Below are 12,152 nucleotides of genomic sequence, written 5' to 3' on the forward strand. Positions count from 1 at the left end.
GGAAGACCCAGCCTCGTTTCATCTTCAAAGTTCTCACTGATGGAAGGAGGTTTTGGCTCAAAATCTCACGATGCATGGCCCCATCCATTCTGTCCTTAACACGGATCAGTCGTCCTGTCCCCTTGGCAGAAAAACAGCCCCATGATGTTTCCACCCCCATGCTTCACAGTAGGTATGGTGTTCTTGGGATGCAACTCTGTATTCTTCTTCCTCCAAACACGACGAGTTGGGTTTATACCAAAAAGTTCTACTTTGGTTTCATCTGACCACATGACATTCTCCCAATCCTCTGCTGTATCATCCATGTGCTCTCTGGCAAACTTCAGACGGGCCTGGACATGCACTGGCTTCAGCAGCGGAACACGTCTGGCACTGCGGGATTTGATTCCCTGCCGTTGTAGTGTGTTACTGATGGTGACCTTTGGTCCCAGCTCTCTGCAGGTCATTCGCCAGGTCCCCCCGTGTGGTTCTGGGATCTTTGCTCACCGTTCTCATGATCATTTTGACCCCACGGGATGAGATCTTGCGTGGAGCCCCAGATCGAGGGAGATTATCAGTGGTCTTGTATGTCTTCCATTTTCTGATGATTGCTCCCACAGTTGATTTTTTCACACCAAGCTGCTTGCCTATTGTAGATTCACTCTTCCCAGTCTGGTGCAGGTCTACAATACTTTTCCTGGTGTCCTTCGAAAGCTCTTTGGTCTTGGCCATGGCGGAGTTTGGAGTCTGACTGTTTGAGGCTGTGGACAGGTGTCTTTTATACAGATGATGAGTTCAAACAGGTGCCATTCATACAGGTAACGAGTGGGGGACAGAAAAGCTTCTTACAGAAGACGTTACAGGTCTGTGAGAGCCAGAGATTTTCCTTGTTTGAGGTGACCAAATACTTATTTTCCACCCTGATTTACGAATAAATTCTTTACAAATCCTACCATGTGAATTCATGGATTTTTTTTTCACATTCTGTCTCTCACAGTTGAAGTGTACCTCTGGTGCAAATTACTGACCTCTGTCATCATTTTAAGTGGGGGAACTTGCACAATCGGTGGCTGACTAAATACTTTTTTGCCCCACTGTATTTGGAGAGGAGAGTGACTGCCGTTGGTTGAAAAGAGGGGTAAAAAAAACTTCAGTGGTGTGGAAACATTATGGGTTCGCGGAGTCAGACGTGGATCAAGTAGACACAGTGTGTAAACTTTGCTACGGTGTCGTAGCTGTACCACATAGCAGCACTGCAAAGTTCACTAAACATAGATGTTTACATTTTTCATTTATTTCTTATATTGCAAACATTTGCACTGTTATCAGTATTTGCACACTATTTTATATTATTTTTTAAAGTCATTATTCAATACATTTTATTGTTAACCCTTTAAAGCCAGTCAGAGCAGCACCCTCCATTTTGTGTAACTATTTTTAAATCCCTGTAGAACCTGAACCGTGTAAGCTGGCGCAATAATTTTTTTTTTGCATATGAAACCGGAGGAGTTGTACTTACATCTTATGCCATCAGCTTGTCCTCGGTCACGGTTTCCTTCCACATAAAGCTTTGCAAAAATTGCATAAAAAGCACTTGCAGGAACAAAAACATAATATTCCAGAAACTTTGCCGATCCGATCAGCTGTTCGTAACACTTCCCACAGTGAAACAGACGTCAGCGTGAACGATCGCATGTCCACCATTTCCTGCCAGAAACCGGAAGTGACATCATCTTCGCGGAAAATGTAGTTTTTTACTTGTAGGCCTTAAAAGCCTATACTGGTGTTTTTATAAGTCATGTTTGACTTTTCTGAATAGTTTCTGTGATGCTTAGAACTCATATTGCACTGCTGGAAATAGTTTATTTTGATGCACATGCTGTTTTCTTTGCAAATTTGAATCATGGGATTGTTTTTTTGTTTTTCCTGCAGTATATAAAAATTGCTTTATCTCCAAAACAAAACTATGAAGACACTCAAAATAAATCTCCTGTTGTTGTAAACTATTTTTTGTATTTAAAGTTTTGAGGGATAAACCTCTTAAATTTCTCCAAGTAGAAATATATGTAAAAAACAAAAACAAAAATGATTTTCAATTTTTTTGTAGTTTATTGCACTTTTTTGCAATTAATGTAGTTACTATGGACTTAATGCATACATATTATTAAAATATGGGCTATAACAGTTGTATTGATGTATAGCAACTTGAAATGCTCCCAATGGCACTATAACATGTAAAAAAAATAATATAAGCTCTGGCGGACTTGGTTCTATAGTAGGTCTTAAAGGGTTCAATAAATATCGTCAAATAATCGAGATCTCAATTTCAGTGAAAATAATCGTGATTATCATTTTTGCCATAATTGAGCAGCCCTAGCTGGCATCAGCAACTAGCAGAGGCCCTTGTTCATTGTGGATGCCAACAGCCAGCAACATACTCCCTTGTGTATTGTCGATGGCAACAGCCAGCAACACAGGCCCAGGTGAAATTTAGCTGGCCTCAGCCAGTAACACAAGACCTGGTGTAATGTGGATGGCCTCAGACAGTAGCACAAGCCCCGGTGAATTGTAGATGGCCTCAGCCGGCAACATACTCCCTGGTGAAATGTACATGGTATCAGCCAGGAGCACAGGCCCTGGAGTGGTGAATATGGCCTCACAGGGAGCAGTGGCAATGATGCAATGTGGATGGCCTCAGCCAGCACCACTGGCCCTGGTGTGGTGATGATGGCCTCACAGGAAACACTGGCAGTAGTGTAATGTGGATTGCCTCAGCCAACAACACCGGCCCTGGTGAAATGTACATGATATCGACCAGCACCACAGGCCCTAATGTGGATGGCATCAACAAGCAGGCCCTGGTGGGGTGAAGATGGCCTCACAGGAAGCACTGTCCCTGGTGTAATGTGGATTGTAGAAGCTGGCATCACAGTCCCCTGTTGTCCTGTTGTCCCCGGTTTTGCAGCTGTTTGACCTAAGATTTTCAAGTTATTCACATAATGAAAACCTATACTTTGTTTCGGGCGAGTTCCCCATTCAAATGCATGTATTAGTGAGAAACGCACTGTCTTGACGAAATAAAGCATTTTTGTACAACTTCATATAAATAGCTGTAACTTTTGATAGAAGACTCAGACACACATATTTATGGCTTTATCCAACACGTTCTCACTCCCAACTCGTCAAACGTGTGACGCATGGTCAGGCTCCCTCTGCTTCACTTATCGACACACAGGGTACCCCCCTCGCGTCGAGAATTGATGTGCAGGGTCCTCTCATTGAATACTATAGAGCTCCCTAAACGTTGCTTATTGACGACAAGAGATTGCCGTGGTAGAGCCTGTTGTCTGTATATTTATATATTTCCGAAATCACATTGTAGTGACGTATACTGAACACAATAAATTATATAATGTAAACAACTACCTGAAAAACAGGTAGAACGATACTTTTGTATCGTTTATTGCATTTATGGAGGGAGTGATGTATGCTGGGTAATGGCACAGCTAGCGACTGGGTGACTTTATTCACCCGCTTCGGCTGTTATCAGTCCATACAATGGGCGTTATTAGCACAAATCAGTCCCATAGATATGGGCCATCTCCTGCTAGATTGTTCAGAAGGTTGTTATCATCCATCCAGATGGAGGATCACTAACAGGAGCGTGGAAGACTCCAGAATCCACTCTGGCTGGAATCCGGTGGATATGCAGTGTGTACAGGTAAGACCATTTAAACGGACAGCATTTAAAAGTCAGCGAGTGTCAATAATGTTAATGTGCTTATGTTAGTAATACACCGAGTGCTAATATAACAGCTTTAAGATGCATTTGTAGATGTTATTACGTGTTTTACCGTCTTTATGGTGCTAGCTTAAAGTTACGGTGTAAACGTTAGCTTATATTGGAGTAAAGCTGTTACTGTTTAAACGATGCTAGCACAGAAATATTAGCTTCTGTCATGACTGATGAAGTTACTAGTTAATAAAGTTTCCAGTAAAGTGTTTAATCGCAGCCACAGATTGACAGCAAATATCTCGATTAGCTTCAGTGCATCTATAATAAATATGTGCAAGTTTCAGTGCTTCGTTTAAACTGTATGATACTTATACTGACCCAGGGTCAGTGTAAAATACAATCCTAGCTGTGTGAACAAAGCCTGGCTCCTTTAATCCTGCATGACAAACCTCAGGATGCAGGTTATTATTACTCTTTCCTGCTGGCACACCTGTCACACCTGAGAGTCAGCTAGAAACTTACAGTGACGTGGACATCATGCAAAGACTGCCAGACTCTGTAATTCTGCAAATGATCAGTGACTCAGGTTAACACTAAACTTTAAACGGCACCTCTGTGTGCGGAACATCTAGGATTGAGTCAGGCTGCATTGACTGTGGGACTTTAATGTGTTAAAAGCAGGTTGAAGACGGCTCAGAAACATTTGAAGATTAAAATTTAGCATTATGGCTGCTGGTAGTTTGTAAAGCCTCTACTCAGCTGTATTTTTGTTACTAATTTATGTTTGTTGTTGTTTAACACAGATTTCAGAAGAGCAAATATGCTTAATAGTTTTACTAGATTTCATTTGTCAGTGTGGGACTGTTGAGTCACCTGAAGAACTCATTTCATTCATTCTCCACATGATGTTCATTTACAGAAATGTTTCACAGGAACTGATTTCTCCCAAAGGGTGAACTAGTGTGTTTCCATAGATTATCTCTGTATGAATGTACTTTTAAATGAAGGCAAGTGTTTGTCCTTTTTTGTTCCTCAGTTACAGTACGTGATATCAAGGGCAGGCGGTCAACACTGAGGGAAGACAAGAAGCAGACGTACTTCCAAGAGGGAGCTGCAGTGAGGACAGAGCCAGGTCACTGAGGTCAGAGGTCAGAATCTGAAACAGCTCAGGTTTATATTTTAGGTGTTATAAAAAAATCAAAATGTATTTATAAAGAAACCTTTAAATAATAGTCATAATTATGATTATTATAAGAAATATCAAACATTTAAGTGGATTTTCTGTTACACATATTGTGTTAGCCCTGCAATAAACTGGCAGCCTGTCTCTGTCCTGTATCAGCTGGGATAGGCTTCATCCTCCCGCAATCCTGAATTGGATACATTGTATTCCAATTATGTAATCTGATCATTTACAAACTCAAGGTATCTAATCAAATTGTAAGTAATAATTATAAAATGGGAAAGCAGAAATAAGTGTGACATGAATGTAAATGTGTGAGCTGACATAGAGGACAGCTACATGCAGTCTGAAAAACCTTTGTTGTCAAGTTTGCAGGTATATCAGCACGAGACATTCTTACATAGAAGAGACGTTAAAGTCTCTAACTCAGTGAAGCATTATTGGTCCCGTCTGTTTGGATAAATATAGTAAGTTGATGTACGTCCATTTATTGACACATTTTCTTAAGTGCTTATCCAGTTCAGGATCACAGTGGAGCTGCAGCTGGATATGTTCAGTAAATAAACCTTACAAAAGTTAACAATAAACCTGCATCCCTGTATGTTGTTGTCCACAGGATGAGAAAATCAAACTGGGAGACAGTGGAACATGTTAATAAATGTTTGTGTGTTTATGCCTGTGTCTTTCACAGGAGGCGCTGGAAGGTTTCCCTAATAGCTCCTGTTGAATCAAAGCAGAACCATAAAGGTTGCTGGATTGCATGATGGCCTTACCCCTGAGCAGTCATCCTGTTAAAGGAGGAACCAGTTAGAAGCTGTTTTCAAAGTAGCTGAGCAGATTTCATCTCAAGTAAGCAATTAACAGTTTGTTCATCTGTTCTGCCACTTAAAGAGCATTTAAGGACGTCTTTTGAGTGTCCAGTTGAATTAATTCTACTGGCTCTCATGGTCATTTGTTATTATAGACATATTTTTCATCTTCATCCAGCTATTTAGTAAATTCTATCTATTTAGTAATATCCGTCAGCTATAAAATGTAATATAAATATAAAAATATCTAAATATCTACTGTCCTTTATGTTTTAATGATGTAAGTCTGTTATCGTGTTACATTAGCATTCCTCACATATCAATGAGATGCTGTACAGTACAATCCTACTGACACAGCAGAGGGATAACGACGGCTATTCAACATCATCGTTACACGACACATTTTGAGCTGCATGACGCAGACAAAGTGACTAAATCATATTTTTTGTGGTTTATTGTCTTCAAACCAGCAGACAAAGCTGATGGCAGAAGATGTCGGAGAAGAACTTCAGGCCGTGGACTGAAAAGGTATTTTTTTCTTGTTATCAAAGACATTTGGAGTGACGGCTTCTACAACTGGTTGTGCTAAAGTAAAGCTTACAGTCTAAGAAATCACAGTGTTGATATTCAGCACAAAGAGAAAAGCTCACTTGTTTGAATTTATTTACAATCATAGTTTTATAAATTCTGACTGTAAACATCTTTTACAGCTTTGATATTGTTTGACACTCGATATCAGGTTTAATTTAAAGGTTTCTGTGTCCCAATGAGCCATTTACAATGACCAGTGTTTCACTTTAACTGTAACACATTCATTATTTAGATTCAACATTTCTAAGAGAAATAACTGAATGTAAAAAACGGCAGCCCTCAGGCCAGGTTTAATTGATAGAGATATATGCATGCATTATGAAATTTATGTATCCCAGATAATTGTTATTCATCTAGTCATGGCAGACCCACCTCTTCCTCCCTAGTTAACTGCAACCCAAAAGAACTAGTGGGGCTATTTACACACTCACAACCAGTGTGGGGTAAAAAGAGCCACCAAAAAGCTGTCAGCCACAGATGTGCTAGAAGAGTTAGAAGCTCTACTTATGGAGAAACTTTCTAAGTCTAACAGGGGACAGGTACTCCTGCCCAAATAACATGATATAACCCCACATACAGCCCAGCCATAAAATGAACCAAGTCATTTAGTTAAAGACAGCATGGGACCAAATGCCTGCACCAACCTGGCATTTCTTCCTCCTGAATTAAATGAATGAATGGATGAAAGTTAAATGACTACAAACCTAAAGCCACTAGTTCCCACACTGGAGCTCCCTGACACTGTGTGTTAACCGTATTTAGCTTGTATCAACAGTTGTAACAGGCTAAGCCACTTGAGACACTGCATTGAATTTGTTCCTGTCTTAATGATTTCAGCTGACTGGTTTCAGCTCAGATGTTCTTTTTTTTCCTTTCAGTAGATCAAATCAGCTCGTGCTCCTTCTGCTTCCAATTTAATGGCAAGAAGAAGAAGAATAAGAATGCTTCAGCGAAGTGGCGTTCATGGTCTCAGTGAACAGTCACACACTGCATGTATTTTTAAAAGCAACATGTCTGTTCACCACAACAATGGAGATCTGTAATATTAGTGCAGCTACGGTTTGTTCTTGAACATCAGTTCTGTTTTCTACTTTGATCACTTACAAATGAAACTAATGACAAACATGAACAGCTGTGCTTATTTCTGAGACATGAGTTTTTGAATGTGTTCATATTTACACAGTGTGCATCTGTATGCTGAAACTGTGATGGTGAACCTGAGGTGATGGTCAACAGAAGGCAAATATATATCAATATAAAACAATATTGAAGTAATGTCTTTACTCTCTGCAGTGTGTGGACGCTGTGCACGCAATCACCTTATTTACCGTAGTAAACACTCACCGCTAGCTCACGTGACTGACTGTCTCCATGGTTACATCGTATATTATTAGCTATGTAAACAGCTTCCAAAGATACCGCCATAGCTCTCTGCAGCTGTAACACTTTCACACTTTGCAAATCATTTCATGTTTTGTTTTGTTTTTTTGTTTTTTTAAACGTATGTTTATTTGTTTTTTCAACAGTATCAACACCAACATAAAATGAACGTATGGCAGTCATTAAAATAATAATAATAACAACACTAATAATAATAATGATAATAATAATAATATTAATAGTAAGAACGATAATTGAAGTGTTAATCCTAAAAGATTCCAAATAAATGCATGATTAAATAAATTAAGATAGCAAACCATACAAATAAATACAATTTAAAAAAAAAATCATAATATAGGTTACACAGTACATTCCCAACAGCAAGTCAGACATTATTCACTCCCCCCCCCCCCCCCCCCCCCCCCACATCCCCATTCCTCGGTAGATCCAAAAATATCTTCCAGATGTTGTAAAATTCAGAAGCCTTCTTTCTAACAATATAGGTCAGTTTATCAAGAGCTAAACTCGATGTTAAGTTATTTAACCAGTGGTTAAAAGAGGGGCAACCAACATTCTTCCAGCATAAGGCAATACAGCGTTTGGCCTGTAGCAAACAAAGATCGACCAGAGTGCAGTCATCTGGATACAAGCCTAAAATGCATAACTTAGGGCAAAGCGGTACAGGAGAAGGTGTGATCTGAGAGATATATTTTAACACAGAGCTCCAAAATTTTTGGATCTCTTCACATTTCCACAGGCAGTGGTATAGTGTACCCTGATGTCTATTACACTTATAGCATAGATCAATTATCCATCCATCCATTCACTTCCGCTTATCCTTTTCAGGGTCGCGGGGGGGTGCTGGAGACTATCCCAGCTGTCATAGGGCGAGAGGCGGGGTACACCCTGGACAGGTCGCCAGTCTGTCGCAGGGCTAACACACAGGGACAGACAACCATTCGCACTCACATATTTACAGCTAGTGGCAATTTGGATTATCCAATTAACCTATCCCCACAAGCTGCATATGTCTTTGGACGGTGGGAGGAAGCCGGAGTACCCGGAGAGAACCCACGCAAAACATGTAAACTCCACACAGAAAGACCCCAGCCTGATTTTGGAATTGAACTCAGGACCTTCTTGCTGTGCGGCAACAGTGCTAACCACCGTGCCACCGTGCAGATCAATTATATTAGGATCAAATTAATTTCATTGTACAGGGGATATGTATGTTCGCATTATCCAATTAAATTGTATCATCCCCAAATGAGTGTTAATGGTTTGAGTGTATGTTTTTGAACATATTTTACCCCATTCAGTATATGAAATATCTTCTTGTAAGTCACTAATCCACTCCCGTCTTTTACTATCAGAGTTGTCCTTATGGTTTTCAACTAACATGCTATAAAACTGGGACACCAGTCTTTTACTAAAACAGTTTTTTGTAACATGAGTTTCTAGGATGGAGAGTGGGGGTTGATGCACTGCATTGTTTAAGTGTGCCAGAATAAAACTTCTAAGTTGTAGATACTTAAAAAAGTGTTTCTGCGGTAAATCAAACTTTGCCCTTAATTCACTGAATGGCATTAGAGAATATTCCTCATATACGTCCTGTAGTTTCGCAATGCCCTTGTTCAGCCAAGCTTTAAAGCCCATGTCATTCTTAGCCGGGGCAAAGAGTTCATTACCCCAAATTGGGGAGAAACAGGACAACCCAGGAGAGTCATTCAACATTTTTGTACTTCATGCCAAACAACAACAGTGTTTTTTTTACAAAGGGATTAGTAGTAATTCTCTTTAAAGTTTTGAAGGGTGCTGAGTATAAATAGCTATTTAACGACAGACCCTTTGAGGACATTCTTTCAGTTGCTAACCAGGGAAGGGAAATATCGTTTGAAAACCAAAACATAGTGGTCCTCAGCTGAGCAGCCCAATAGTACCATTTTAAATTTGGAAATTGTAGTCCTCCCCTATCATATGGTAAATACAAGAGGGAGAGTCTGAGTCTTGGCTTCCTATTGTTCCAGATGAAATTAGAAAGAAGCTTTCTGGTCTTGGAAAAAAAAGAAGGAGGAGGGGCCAGCGGAATTGACTGAAAGATATATAGGAATTTAGGTATTTAGGAATTTAGTCATTTTTACTATGTTTATTCTTCCCAGTAAAGAAAGAGGCAATGATATTAATCTAGTGATCTCATCCGACAACCCTTTGACCAAGGGCTCATAATTGGCTGAACTAAGATTGCTTATCGTTGGGGTTACTCTGATGCCTAAATATTTAAATCCCTCTGCGGCATTCACAAATGGGTGGGATACAACTGGTTTCAACCTGTCGTTCATATTTAAAAACAGAATGGATGATTTTTCTTGGTTCACTTTGAACCCAGAGAAACTGCCAAATTGATCGAATAGCTTCAGGAGAGATGGTATTGATTCTGCAAGGTGTGATAGAAACACAATAGTATCGTCAGCGTACATTGCAATTTTGTGTAGCATCTCCCCGATTACACATCCAACATGGCGCCGCGTATGGATGCCCTGGTGCTTCAGTGCGTTACTTCTGTTTTGTTTTTGTGCATAACTTCTGTGTCTGGGCACTCCTCTGGATATTCTTACACCAGAGAAGAGCTTCTTAACTACAGGACTACAACACCTGTGGATTTACTTCCAATATTTGTCGCATCTGCAGCAGATTTACTGCAGACTCTGATCAGGAAAGTGAGATGCCAAAAGAGAGGAAAGCGAGCCGGCGCACTCGTGCGTCTGAGGAGACGCGGACTGCGAACTGCTCTTCCTGGGATCTTCCTTTCCAATGTACGCTCACTCAGGAATAAGATAGACGAGCTGGCCCTGATGAGAAGCATGAACAGAGACTTTGCCTCCTCCTGTGTCTTATGTTTTACCGAGTCGTGGCTCTGTGAGGACATCCTGGACTGCGCGCTCAAGCTGGAGGGCTTTCATCTGCTGCGCGCGGACCGGCAGGCCTCTCTCTCTGGTAAGACCAAAGGTGGAGGTGTCTGCTTCTACATTAATAGTGGCTGGTGCACAGATGTAACAGTGATTGCTCAGCACTGCTCTTCCTCTCTGGAATACCTTTTTATTCACTGCAAACCGTTTTATTCTCCGCGGGAGTTTGCTTCATTCATCCTGGCCGCTGTTTACATCCCGCCATGGATGTGCAGGCAGCTCAGTGCGCACTCGCGGAGCAGATACTGCACATGGAGCGGACATTCCCGGACTCTCTCGTTATTGCTCTTGGGGACTTTAACAAAGCCAATCTGAGCCATGAACTTCCCAAATACAAGCAGTATATTAAATGCCCGACCAGAGAGGAGAGGACATTAGACCACTGTTACAGAACGATCAGCGGGGCCTATTGCGCGGTGCCCTGCGCTTCACTCGGACTTTCTGACCACGTCATGATCCACCTAATCCCCGCGTACAGACAGAGGCTGAAGCTCTCCAAACCTGTCGTGAGGACCAAAAAACTGTGGAGCAACGAGGCTGTGGAGGAGCTTCGCACGTGTTTGGAGTCTACAGACTGGGACACAATGAAGGCTGCTTCTAACAGCTTGGATGAGTTTACGGACACTGTCACCTCCTATATCCACTTCTGTGAGGACAGCATTGTGCCATCACACACCAGGGTGAGTTATAACAACAACAAACCCTGGTTTACTCCTAAACTCAAAAAGCTGTGGCTGGAAAAGAGAAAGGCGTTCAGAAGCGGAGACAGGGACTGCTACAGAGAGGCCAAGTACAGGTTCACTAAAGAAGTGGACATTGCTAAACATCAGCACTCTGAGAAGATGCAGCAGCAGATCTCAGACAATGACTCGGCCTCTGTGTGGAAAGGTTTTAGGAATATCACCAACTACAAGCCTAAAACCCCCCATTCCACTGATGACTTGCTCTTGGCCAACACCCTCAACGACTTTTACTGCCGTTTTGACGAGCCATCAGGCAGCCTTCACACCTCCAACGGCCCCAACAATAGAGGCACTTTGGACACTCATTCCCCCACCTCTCCCCCCTCCATAGAGCCATCACCACCTTCAAACACTTCACCTACAACACCCCCCTCCTCACCCCACACAAAAGAGGATTTCACACCACCTCCTCCCACCACAACTCTTCATATTCATGAAGCAGGTGTGAGGAAGCAGTTTAAGAGTCTGAATGCTCGAAAAGCTCCTGGCCAAGACAGTGTGTCTCCTGACACTGTGCAAACGAGCTGGCCCCAGAGTTTTCTGGCATTTTCAACTCCTCACTGCAGGCATGTCATGTGCCTGCCTGCTTCAAGTCCTCTACCACAATCCCTGTCCCCAAGAAACCCAGGATCACTGGACTAAATGACTACAGACCTGTGGCTCTGACATCTGTGGTCATGAAGTCATTTGAGCGCCTGGTTCTCTCCTATCTCAAGACCCTCACGGCCCCCCTCCTGGACCCCCTGCAGTTTGCATACAGAGCCA

The 12,152-nt window shown here is 41.7% G+C and overlaps 1 long non-coding RNA gene across 2 annotated transcripts; it reads left to right on the forward strand.

The window, feature by feature from the left end:
* The first annotated feature begins 3,370 nt into the window (after nucleotides 1–3,370).
* Nucleotides 3,371–7,416, forward strand: LOC146675756 (uncharacterized). 2 transcript variants are annotated; one of them, XR_014910682.1, is made up of 5 exons: nucleotides 3,371–3,700; nucleotides 4,752–4,863; nucleotides 5,590–5,747; nucleotides 6,178–6,235; nucleotides 7,177–7,416. It is a non-coding gene; the product is annotated as an uncharacterized LOC146675756 (long non-coding RNA). The 2 variants fall into 2 exon arrangements; XR_014910683.1 differs by having other exon boundaries at nucleotides 4,752–4,856.
* Nucleotides 7,417–12,152: the final 4,736 nt, after the last annotated feature.

The sequence above is a fragment of the Rhamphochromis longiceps genome, linkage group LG3, assembly GCF_057381845.1.
Source record: "Rhamphochromis longiceps isolate RC_006_pf linkage group LG3, R_longiceps_female_GT1.1, whole genome shotgun sequence".
Lineage (NCBI taxonomy): Eukaryota > Metazoa > Chordata > Actinopteri > Cichliformes > Cichlidae > Rhamphochromis > Rhamphochromis longiceps.